Raw genomic sequence first — 12,255 nt, forward strand, 5'->3', positions numbered from 1 at the left:
TACAGAGTCTGCCTATGGGGGTGCCGCCTTATAGTACAGGGTTTGCCTATGGGGTGCTGCCTTATAGTACAGGGTCTGCCTATGGGGGTGCTGCCTTATAGTACAGGGTCTGCCTATGGGGGTGCTGCCTTATAGTACAAGGTCTGCCTATAGGGGTGCTACCTTATACTACATGGTCTGCCTATAGGGGTGCTTTCTTATACTACAGGGTCTGTCTATAGGGGTGGGTGCTGCTTTATACTACAGGGTCTGCCTGCAGGTCAATACCTTGTGCTATAGAGTCTGCCTATGGGGGGTGCATTATACAATATTGAGGACTATCTGGTGCATTATACTATATTGAGGACTATCTGGTACATTAAACTATATAGAGGATGATGTGGTGCATTATACTATATGGAGGCCATCTAGAGGGGCATCATACAGTTTGGGTGCGATGGTGTGATATGCTATGTGGGTATCATTTTTGTGAATATTTCTATTTTACTTATTTTCATGGTGTTCTCTTGTAGAAGGAGTTATTTGCTAATTGATGAATGGCTGTTGCTGCCATCTGATATCAGCCCCAACAGCACTGTATTGTTTGCTAATATGCTAATGACATGTTGACCTAGCTTGTTGAAGCAATGAGCCCCTGAGACCTTCCCCTTCCTGACCTGTGAATGAGGAGGGAGACTTTTTTAAATATCAGGGAGGTAAGACACAGAGCAGTACTGTGTGGAATGATGAGGAGTTCACAGCATCTCAGAGAGAAAGCAGCGTATATGGACTATGTTATCCTCTGTCTGCTGGATTGTTGGACTTTTATCCTGTTACTGAACTGCATTCGGATTTTGGACAATTTTATCCTTTGTGTGGTGGATCGTATATGGACCTTTCGTATTTTTGCCTAAATAAAGGTCTTGAAATTGTTTACTATACTCTTGCTCTGTTGATTGTGTGATACCGGAGAAGGACCCATGACAACTGGTGGCAGCAGTGGGATCAACAGAGCGTAACCTAATGGAGATCCACCCACAGAGTGAGTACAGAAATTGGACTGTATCCAGTTTACAAGAGAGAGCCAGAGACCTGGACCTGAACTACCAGGGACTGACTAAAGAGGCCTTAATTGATCTACTGGTGGGTGCGAGCCCAGCCACCTCCTCCCATATGTCTGAAGGACGAGCACTGGAGACGAGGACCCCCACCCCAAAAAGCCAGTGGGTGGTGTGGTACAAAGAAGAGATGGCGGTTCTGGGCTCAGGCATCTCTCAGGAGTACAAGGAGGAGGCTGCCCGCTGGGCACAGCAGAGACAAGAAGCAATGGAGCTTGAAAGAGGGAGTAACGCAACGTGAAATGTAAACCCAATGATCCAGGAGCCTGTACGGATCACCCGGACAGAGTCTAAGCCATTTGATGAGTCTTGCGAAGATGTGGAGGGGTTCTTCAAGGACTTTGAGCAGCAGTGTGCTGTGATGGAGGTGCCCCACTCTGGCTGGATGCTTTTGTTAGTGGGACTCCTGAACGGTAGCCTGGCAGAGGTTTACCGAACCATTGACTCACAGCGGAATCGGGATTATAACATTGTAAAGCAGACTATCCTGGATTACCATGCCATCACCCCAGACTCATATAGGGCCAAGTTCTGAGACCTCCCATGCACTACGGGGTGATTGTTTAGGATGTATGCACATAAGATGTCCCAGGCATGTCGGAGATGGCTGGAAGCAGAAAATGCCTTTACTGTGGAAGTTGTTATACAGGCGTTCCTTATAGAGCAATTTCTTGCCAAGTGCCCCGCAGAGGTACGGGAATGGGTACGGGAGCACACGCCGTGCACCGTGGATAGAGCTCCAACCCTGGCCAATGTAGCCCTTACTATCCAACCGCAATGGAGGAGGCTTCTGGACAATGAACCACGGCCTTCTCCTGCACCCCGTATCCCCTCCAATTATATCTGCCCTTCCACCTAGTCGCAAGCCGATGACAATCACGCCTCACAATCTGGACCCCAACAGTTCTGACCACGACCTGGGGGTATCACAGAGAGGAGATGTTATGGGTGTGGGCAACCTGGACATTTGCAGTCTGGCTGTCCCTCAAGGGTTCGGAGGGAGCCCCACTCAGCCCCACCTCGTCCAGTACATCTTGTGCACTCCATCCCGTCTGAGGAAGAGCTACCACCACCCCCACCAGAGTGGACCACCGACCACGGCACCATAGATACCCCTCCTGGAGTGTACGGACTCCAGCCTTTGTCCATCAGAAATACAGAGCAACGGCATTGCCACCTGCAGGATGTCTTAGTTGATGGATACAAGTGTCAGGATTTGGAGACACGGGCATTCCTGACTATTGCTGACCCCGTGTGGTTCGACCCGAGGCAATTCACCAGGGCCCGGGAATTCCCATTGTCCTGGCGGGGTATGTCCGCAAATATATACAGCGAGCTTTGGTATGTTTGGATTATGGTTTTGGAGAAAAACTGTGTTGGATTGGAGTTATGGGAGGACTTCCTGCAGATATCCTCCTTGGAAATGACATTTGGGAGTTACAAAGTCATTTTGTGGGAGCAGAAGGTCCATGGGACTCTCACTCTTCTGACAGAACAATTGGAGGGATATATCGCACATACCGGGACACCCATCATTCCCTACGTTCTAGAGTTCAGAGACCGTCTCACCCAGCTAGCTACCTTGGCTAATGAACATCAGCGAATGGCCCAGTCCAGTCAAAAAACCTGGTATGACCATAAAGCCAGGACCGTGGAGTTTATGGACAAGTGCTCATGATTATTGCAACCCCTGCCACTGTACAGGGAACAATAAACTATTGAGCAATGTGGACTAAAGTGAGCATGCCAGAGGTCTGTGTAGACCTCATAGCGTGCTCACTTATGATGAGGAGGGAGAGGTTGTGATGGTGTGATATGCTATGTGGGTATCATTTTTGTGTATATTTCTATTTTACTTATTTTCATTGTGTTCTCTTGTAGAAGGAGTTATTTGCTAATTTATGAATGGCTGTTGCTGCCATCTGATAGCCCCCACAGCACTGTATTGTTTGCTAATATGCTAATGACATGTTGACCTAGCTTGTTGAAACAATGAGCCCCTGAGACCTTCCCCCTCCTGTCCTGTGAATGAGGAGGGAGACTTTATTTTTAAATATCAGGGAGGTAAGACACAGATTAGTCCTGTGTGGAATGATGATGTGTTCACAGCACCTCAGAGAGAAAGAAGAGTATATGGACTATGCTATCCTCTGTCTGCTGGATTGTTGGACTTTTATACTGATACAGAACTGCATTCGGATTTTGGACTATTTTATCCTCTGTGTGGTGGATCGTATATGGACCTTTCGCATTTTTGCCTAAATAAAGGTCTTGGAATTGTTTACTATACTCTTGCTCTGTTGATTGTGTGATACCGGAGAAGGACCCTGTGACAGTGGGGATTACAGTGTTGGAGCCATCAAACAGTTTGGAGGCTACTAAGGCATCAGTATGCTGTATAAAAGAGTGTATCATACTGTGTATAGGGGAGCTGTACAGGGGGAGACTCGGGACATTATTAAATGTAAAGTGGGCACTTATTGTTATAGGGGAACTCAGGTTACTGTGACTATCAAAGGGGCACACAATGCAATATTACTTTCTAGGGGGCAAAATATGGGCACTGTTTTCTAGGACACTTGCACCTGGCATTGCTATATTATAGAGGGGTGCCTTAGAATTTAGAGGGCACAGAGAACCATACAGCAGGGGCAGTAATAGGGTCACATATGGCAGCAGCAGCTCAGTATTGGGGTATCAGGTGCAGTAATAGGGACACATACGGCAGCAGCGGCTTAGTATTGGGGTATGAGGTGCAGTAATAGGGACACATACGGCAGCAGCGGCTCAGTATTGGGGTATCGGACAGTAATAGGGACACATATTGCAAGCAGAAGCTCAGTATTGGGGTATCAGGTGCAGTAATAGGGACAAATACGGCAGCAGAGGCTCAGTATTGGGGTATCAGGTGCAGTAATAGGGACACATACTGCAGCAGAGGCTCAGTATTTGGGATATGAGCAGGATGAGGAGTTTCTGCAGGTTGGGAATAGAGGGTGATGGGGCTGGAATGTGAGAAGTGAAACGTGTCTTTGTTGTATTCTCTGCAGGTGAGTCATTGCTGGAAGAAGTCATGTCGGTCTGGGCCAGATGGAAAAGACCGGAAAAGTGACGATTCCATCAGAAAGAACGTCAGCGGTAAGTCATTATCTGTAACTGTGCTGTGATCACTTATATGTTCTGTAGGACTGGTATCTACCACTGACCATATGGCGGTAATATCCATGTTGGTCTTTATTAGTGTTGAGCATTCCGATACCGCAAGTATCGGGTATCGGCCGATACTTGTGGTATCGGAATTCCGATACCGGTATTCCGATACTTGCCGCGTATCGGATACCGGAATCGGAAGTTCCCAGATTCAAAATTCACAAATTCATCCAATGAGAATGATTCCAAGTGTGGGCACATCCTGTTCAGCATGGAGGGCATGAAACTACTGGCATGGCTGTGATTGGCTGCTGAAATGATGTCATGATGCAGTTTAAAAGTCGCTGGCGCCATTTTGCGATCACTCTGCTGTGAATTCAGTTAGTGACAGGACGCTGTTTACTGACTGAGGGCCAGTTTAGAGATAGCAATTTGCTTCTTTGTGCTTTCCAAAGGCTAATTTAGCAACCGCTGTGTTCACCTACTATTCACCTTGCTTTTGCCTTGTAGCGCTGTTTTCACAGCGATCTGCAAGTTCTGTGTGTGTGTGTGTGTGTGTGTGTGAGTGCAGCCCACTCTCTAGTCTGAGTGCAGCCACATAGGCCATCCATAGCTGGTTGTATTCAGTTCAGGGAGGGTGGTTCATTGCCTCATACTGTTCTTTTTTTTTTTTCCAAGTAGTGTAGTCTGCTGCTAATTTTTTCAAAAAAATTCTATTAGTGTCTTTCCACCCGTCTCCAGCTAATTTGTGGAAAAACACTACATAGGATAACGTAGAGGAGAGTTTTTGGGCCTTGCAGCGCCGTTTATGGCTGTCTGCACGGTCTCCGTGTGACTGCAGCTCGCCCTGTAGTCTGTGAGCAGCCATAGCCTGGTTGTCTCCAGCTCAGGGTTCTTCACTGCGTCATACCGCCAAATCAATTTTCATTTTGTTTTAAGTAGTGCAGGCTGCTGCACATTTTTTCAAAAAATTCCTATTAGTGTCTTTCCACCCGTCTCCAGCTAATTTGTGGAAAAACACTACATAGGATAACGTAGAGGAGGGTTTTTGGGCCTTGCAGTGCCGTTTACGGCTGTCTGCACGGTCTCCGTGTGACTGCAGCTCGCCCTGTAGTCTGTGAGCAGCCATAGCCTGGTTGTCTCCAGCTCAGGGTTCTTCACTGCGTCATACCGCCAAATCAATTTTCATTTTGTTTTAAGTAGTGCAGGCTGCTGCACATTTTTTCAAAAAATTCCTATTAGTGTCTTTCCACCCGTCTCCAGCTAACTTGTGGAAAAACACTACATAGGATAACGTAGAGGAGGGTTTTTGGGCCTTGCAGCGCCATTTTCGTCTGTCTGCACGGTCTCCGTGTGACTGCAGCTCTATCTGTTGTCAGTTCAGCCCCCCAAAAATAAATAAATAATAAAGTTCACCAAACACACCAGTGACACCACTTTACATTTGTGTAGGCCACATTAGCTCATATTAAAGTCTAGTCCACACTTTAGAAAATTAGTGTTTCTTATACCTGTTAGGAGGAGTTGTTCAGGAATAAGCACACAAATCCGTTAGTACTTTTCTGCTTATCTTTATCAGTCAACCAAGATGAAGAAGGCAGTGAGTAAGGCACGTGGGCGTGGGCGTGGAGCAGGGAGGGGACGTGGGGATTCTGTGCCTGCTGCGGGCACCGGTGACTCATCAGCACCCACTTTCACAAGGGAACAGTCATTCATGCGCAGCTTTGTCGCAGAGCGCCGTACACCGCTGCTGCGTGAAGAACAAATTGAAGCCGTTGTCGGATGGATGGCAGCTAATGCATCAACTTCAATTAGTGCCACATCCTCTCAGACACAGAGCACTGGAGAGCAGCCATCTGTCTCTTCACCACCTGCCAAATTGCCCAGGCAGACAGAGAGCCCAGGACAGGAGCCGTCTCTACTTCTGTTCTCTGAATCTCTTGGCTTGGAAACAGGGGGCCAGCCAAGCAGCATTGGAGAAATGGAAGAAGAGGCAGGGTGCAGTGATGCCCAACAGCTTTTTCTCTCTTCCTCTGAAGAGGCGGGTGGGCCAGTGGCTCCGTTCACCACATCGCAGGCCGAATCAGCTGATGATGACACTCAGGTGCCACTTACTGGTGCGTGCTCTGCTGCTGAGACTACCCAGGAGGAGCAGTTGGGGGCAGAGGGTAGTGTAGATGATGAGGTCCTTGACCCATCTTGGCGTGAGGGACAGGAAGGTGGTGGGAGCAGCTCTGAGGAAGAGATTCCCCGTACGGCCCAAAGAGGGAGAGGGAGGGGGAAGACTGCGGATCCTGCAGCCTCCGCTTTGGCACCCGTTAGGAGCATGTCTCTTCCAAAAGCCAAAAAGGGCGCTCCCAAGACTTGCAGTGCCTGGTCCTTTTTTGACACAGTTGCAGATGACATTTGCTATGTCAAATGCAAGGTGTGTCATCACAAAGTCAAAAGAGGGAAAAATGTCAGCAACCTCAATACCTCCAACATGTGGAAACATGTGCGCACCAGGCACCCGGCGGAGTTAGAAAAACACACTGAAGAGCTAGGCCAACCAACAGCGGCAGCTACCACCTCTTCAGCTCGTGTTGCCTCTTCCTCCAGCTCACACGCAGCTGGTTCGGCTTCCTCCCAGGATCGCCGTGGAAGAACCTCTGGCCCTGTTGTCCAGAGACCCGCTGTAATTCCACCCGCAGCACCACTTTCCCAGTCATCCACACACTCCCAGCCCAGTCTACAGCCATCGGTAGTACAGGCATGGGAGAAAAGGCGGCCTTTCTCGTCAAACCACCCACGAGCACAGGCTCTGACTGCAGGCATTGCCAAACTTCTGTCACTGGAAATGCTGTCATTCAGGCTGGTGGAGACTGACAGCTTCCATGACTTGATGTCATTGGCAGTCCCACAGTACAATGTGCCCAGCCTCTTTTACTTCAGCAGGCAAGCCGTCCCTGCCCTGCACAAGCATGTGGAGGGACACATAAAACACGCGCTACTGAACGCCGTCAGTAGCAAGGTCCACCTCACCACCGATGCGTGGACCAGTCAACATGGACAGGGGCGATACCTTTCCCTCACTGCCCATTGGGTTAATGTCGTTGAGCCGGGTACAGACCGTGCGAGTGGTGCAGGACGTGTCCTGCCCACTCCAAGGATTGCAGGAATCCATTCTGTACGCATTGACTCCTCCTCCTACACCAGTTCCTCAGAATCATCGCTGCAGGAGCCGTCACAGTCCACCTCCACATGGACCCGTGATGAACGTGTACCTGTTACGACCGACATGAGCACAGCCGTGGCCAAACGTCAACAGGCCGTCTTGAAATTAATTTATTTGGGGAATCGAAGCCACACAGCGCAGGAGCTCTGGAATGCCATCAAGCAGGAGAGCGATGTGTGGTTTGTGCCAGCGAATCTCCAGCCAGGCATGGTAGTGTGTGATAATGGCCGAAATCTGGTGGCAGCTCTGGGCCTCGGCAACCTCACTCACATCCCATGTCTGGCACATGTGCTCAATTTGGTCGTGCAGAGTTTTCTGAGGGACTATCCGGATCTTGATGCACTGCTGCACAAGGTCCGCCTAGAGTGTGCTCACTTGCGGCGTTCCAGCACGGCAAAAGCGCGCATTGCGGCTCTGCAGCGCCGACACCGCCTGCCGGAACATCGCATCATATGTGACCTACCTACCAGGTGGAATTCCACGTTACATATGTTGGAGCGGTTGTGTGAGCAGCAGCAAGCTGTAATGGAGTACCAGCTGCTTCAGGCGCAAAGAAGTCGCAGTCAGCGCCGTACAGACTTCACAACCACAGAGTGGGCCACTATGAATGACGTCTGCCAGGTTTTGCGTCCCTTTGATTATTCCACGCGTATGGCGAGTGCAGATGATGCACTAGTCAGCATGACTGTCCCCCTTATCTGCCTGCTTGAAAAATCACTGCAAGCGCTAAGGGATGATGTTGTGGAAGAGGTGGAGGATGAGGATTCAGCATTTCCATCATCTTCTGGACAGTCAGCGCCACGTGGTTCCTCACAAACGCGTAGGCAGGGGACAGTTTGTGAGGAGGATGAGGAGGAGTCAATGGAGGAGGCAGACATCCGTCCAGAGGAGGGAGTTACACAATTGTCCAGTACTCAGTGTGTACAGGGAGGGTGGGGTGATGACGAGCGGGCAGAGATCACGCCTCCAGCAGGGGACAGCGTTTCTTGGGCAGTTGGCAGTCTGCAGCACATGGTGGATTACATGCTGCAGTGCCTGAGAAACGACCGCCGCATCGCCCACATTCTCAACATGTCTGATTATTGGGTGTTCACCCTCCTCGATCCTCGCTACCGGGACAACGTAGAAAGCCTCATCACACCGTTGAACCGGGAGCGAAAAATGCGGGAGTACCAAGACACACTGGTGAATTCCATCATCTTCTCCATTCCAACTGAGAGAAGTGCTGCTAGTGCATTCCAAAGCAGCTCAGTGCGTCCAGGCAGTGGTGGAGGCTCTGCACAAAGAGGGAGCAGAAGCAGTGCCTCTGCCCAAGGCAAGACCAGTATGGCCCAACTGTGGCACAGTTTTCTGTGCCCGCCACAAAAGTCTACACCATCACAGACGGCTCCAGTCAGCAGGAGGCAACGGTTCCGTCAGATGGTGACAGACTACATGTCTTGCCCTCTTGCTGTACTCCCAGACGGCTCTTCCCCTTTCAAGTTTTGGGTCTCAAAGCTGGATACATGGCCAGAGCTAAGCCAGTATGCATTGGAGGTGCTGTCTTGCCCTGCGGCCAGTGTATTATCGGAACGTGTCTTTAGTGCTGCAGGTGGTGTACTAACTGACCGTCGCATGCGACTATCCTTCGATAACGTTGACCGGCTTACTTTCCTGAAAATGAACAAGGCCTGGATCTCGCAGGAATTTTCCACTCCTCTTCCTGATTTAATAATTAGGTGACTGTCTACAGTATCCAGGTCTCCTGTTGTGTTCATCTTTCTACCACCTGAACTTAAATTCCTGGGCTCCAACACCGCCAGTTGAGGCTCAGAAGTGCCGTCTGCACAGTCAAAACATACGACCCAGTGTTATTGGGTTTCAGTAACGTCAGCTGATCCCCAGCTGTGTAGCCGGCAATGTGTCCTGCGACCGCCACGCTGACACAACAACTGAAATGTAAGGGAACCTGTCCCCCCCCCCAAGGCGTTTGTTACTGAAAGAGCCACCTTGTACAGCAGTAATGCTGCACAAGGAAAAGGTAGCTATTTTGGTTTAGCTCCTTGCACACGCAGAACTTAACACTTATAAAATGTGTCCACTGATACCGTAAAACCGTCCCGGAGGTGGGACTTTCCTTCGTAATATGACGCAGCACAGCCGTCATTCCTACCCCCTTGGCGCCGTGCCCCGGCTCCTCAGCGTTGTTTGATTCCGTCCCGGAGCCTGCGCTGTTATGTTATCCCTTGGCCAGGCACACTTAGCGCTGCCCGTCTTCTGACATCATTTGGTGTCAGGATGGCTGCGCCTGTGCGGCCGCGCTGGCCTAGAGCCCGCCTCGCAGTGTCTTCTGATTTAATCCCACTGGGGGCCTGAGATCCATGGACATGCGCAGTGCATATCTGAACCTCCACCTCTCACTCATCTCCCTACGGCTTCTTCAGACTGTGCGGTGTCAGCTGGTCCCTAATAGCATGCCACGGCCGTGACACCGCACAGTCTTAAGAAGCCGTAGGGAGGGGAGTGAGAGGCGAGGATATGCACTGCGCATGGCCACGGATCCCAGGCCCGCGGTGGGATTACATTAGACGACACTGCGAGGCGGGCTCTCGGCCAGCGCGGCCGCACAGGCGCAGCCAGCCTGACACCAAATGATGTCAGAAGATGGGCAGCGCTAAGTGTGCCTGGCCAAGGGATAACATAACAGCGCAGGCTCCGGGACGGAATCAAACAATGCTGAGGAGCCGGGGAACGGCGCCAAGGAGGTAGGAATGACAGCTGTGCTGCGTCATATTACGAAGGAAAGTCCCACCTCCGGGACGGTCACACGGTATCAGGGGACACATTTTATAAGTGTTTAGTTCTGTGTTTGCAAGGAGCATCATGAAAAGAGCCACCTTTTCCTTTTGCATCTTTTTTGCTGCACAAGCTGGCTCTTTCAGCTACAAACGCCTTGGGGGGGTTAAAGGTTCCCTTTCGACTTTCTCCAATCAGGCTTCGGCCTACATAGTGTTCCTCTGCTTCTCCTCCTGTCCCTGGGCTCCAACACCGCTAGTTGTTGCCTGGTAGTGCTGTACGCACAGTCAACAGTCCCTCCTCTGTTATTGGGGTTCAGTAACATCAGCTGTTCCCCTGCTGTGTGTGTGGCAATCCCTCCTACCTCCTCCACCTCCTCCTCCTCCACCTGTCCCTGGGCTCCAACACCGCTAGTTGCCGTCCAGAAGTGCTGTCCGCACAGTCCCAACAGTCCCTCCTCTGTTATTGGGGTTCAGTAACGTCAGCGCTTCCCCTGCTGTGTGTGTGGCAATCCCTCATACCTCCTCCTACCTCCTCCACCTCCTCCTCCTCCACCTGTCCCTGGGCTCCAACACCGCTAGTTGCCGTCCAGAAGTGCTGTCCGCACAGTCCCAACAGTCCCTCCTCTGTTATTGGGGTTCAGTAACGTCAGCTGTTCCCCTGCTGTGTGTGTGGCAATCCCTCCTACCTCCTCCTACCTCCTCCACCTCCTCCTCCTCCACCTGTCCCTTGGCTCCAACACCGCTAGTTGCCGTCCAGTAGTGCTGTACGCACAGTCAACAGTCCCTCCTCTGTTATTGGGGTTCAGCAACGTCAGCTGTTCCCCTGCTGTGTGTGTGGCAATCCCTCCTACCTCCTCCACCTCCTCCTCCTCCACCTGTCCCTGGGCTCTAACACCGCTAGTTGCCGTCCAGAAGTGCTGTCCGCACAGTCCCAACAGTCCCTCCTCTGTTATTGGGGTTCAGTAACGTCAGCTGTTCCCCTGCTGTGTGTGTGGCAATCCCTCCTACCTCCTCCTACCTCCTCCACCTCCTCCTCCTCCACCTGTCCCTGGGCTCCAACACCGCTAGTTGCCGTCCAGAAGTGCTGTCCGCACAGTCCCAACAGTCCCTCCTCTGTTATTGGGGTTCAGTAACGTCAGCTGTTCCCCTGCTGTGTGTGTGGCAATCCCTCCTACCTCCTCCTACCTCCTCCACCTCCTCCTCCTCCACCTGTCCCTGGGCTCCAACACCGCTAGTTGCCGTCCAGAAGTGCTGTCCACACAGTCCCAACAGTCCCTCCTCTGTTATTGGGGTTCAGTAACGTCAGCTGTTCCCCTGCTGTGTGTGTGGCAATCCCTCCTAACTCCTCCACCTCCACCTCCCCCTCCTGTCCCTGGGTTCCAACACCACCAGTTGCCGTCCAGAAGTGCTGTACGCACAGTCAACAGTCCCTCCTCTGTTATTGGGGTTCAGTAACGTCAGCTGTTCCCCTGCTGTGTGTGTGGCAATCCCTCCTATCACGGTAGGAGGGGACACTTTTCATAAGTGTTAGGTTCAGCATGTGCAAGGACCATAATTAAAAGAGCTAAGTTTACCTTTTCCAGCATTAGTGCTGTACACGATGGCTCTTTCAGCTACAAACGCCTGGGGGGGGGTTAAAGTTTCCCTTTCAACTTGCTCCAGTGCAGGCTTCGGCCTACACTCTGCTCCCTCTCCTCCTCCTGCTGACCCTGGGCTCTAACACCGCCAGTTGGGGCCCAGATGTGCTAGCTGCACAGAGCCAAACACCAGCCAATGTGTCAGTGGGGTTCAGCACCGCCAGCTGTTCCCCTGCTGTGTAGCCGGCAACGTGTCCTGCAACAGCCACGCAGACACAAGAACTGAAATTGAAGGAAACCTGTCCCCCCTCCCCCAGGCGTTTTTACGTTTTACAGCCACCTTGTACGACAGTAATGCTGCATGTGTGCAAGGTGGCTCAGAAACTTATTCTCCTTGCCCATGTTGAAGTGAACACGTCTAAAAATGAGTCCTCTGCGAC

This window comes from Ranitomeya variabilis, chromosome 1 (genome assembly GCF_051348905.1).
Source record: "Ranitomeya variabilis isolate aRanVar5 chromosome 1, aRanVar5.hap1, whole genome shotgun sequence".
NCBI lineage: Eukaryota > Metazoa > Chordata > Amphibia > Anura > Dendrobatidae > Ranitomeya > Ranitomeya variabilis.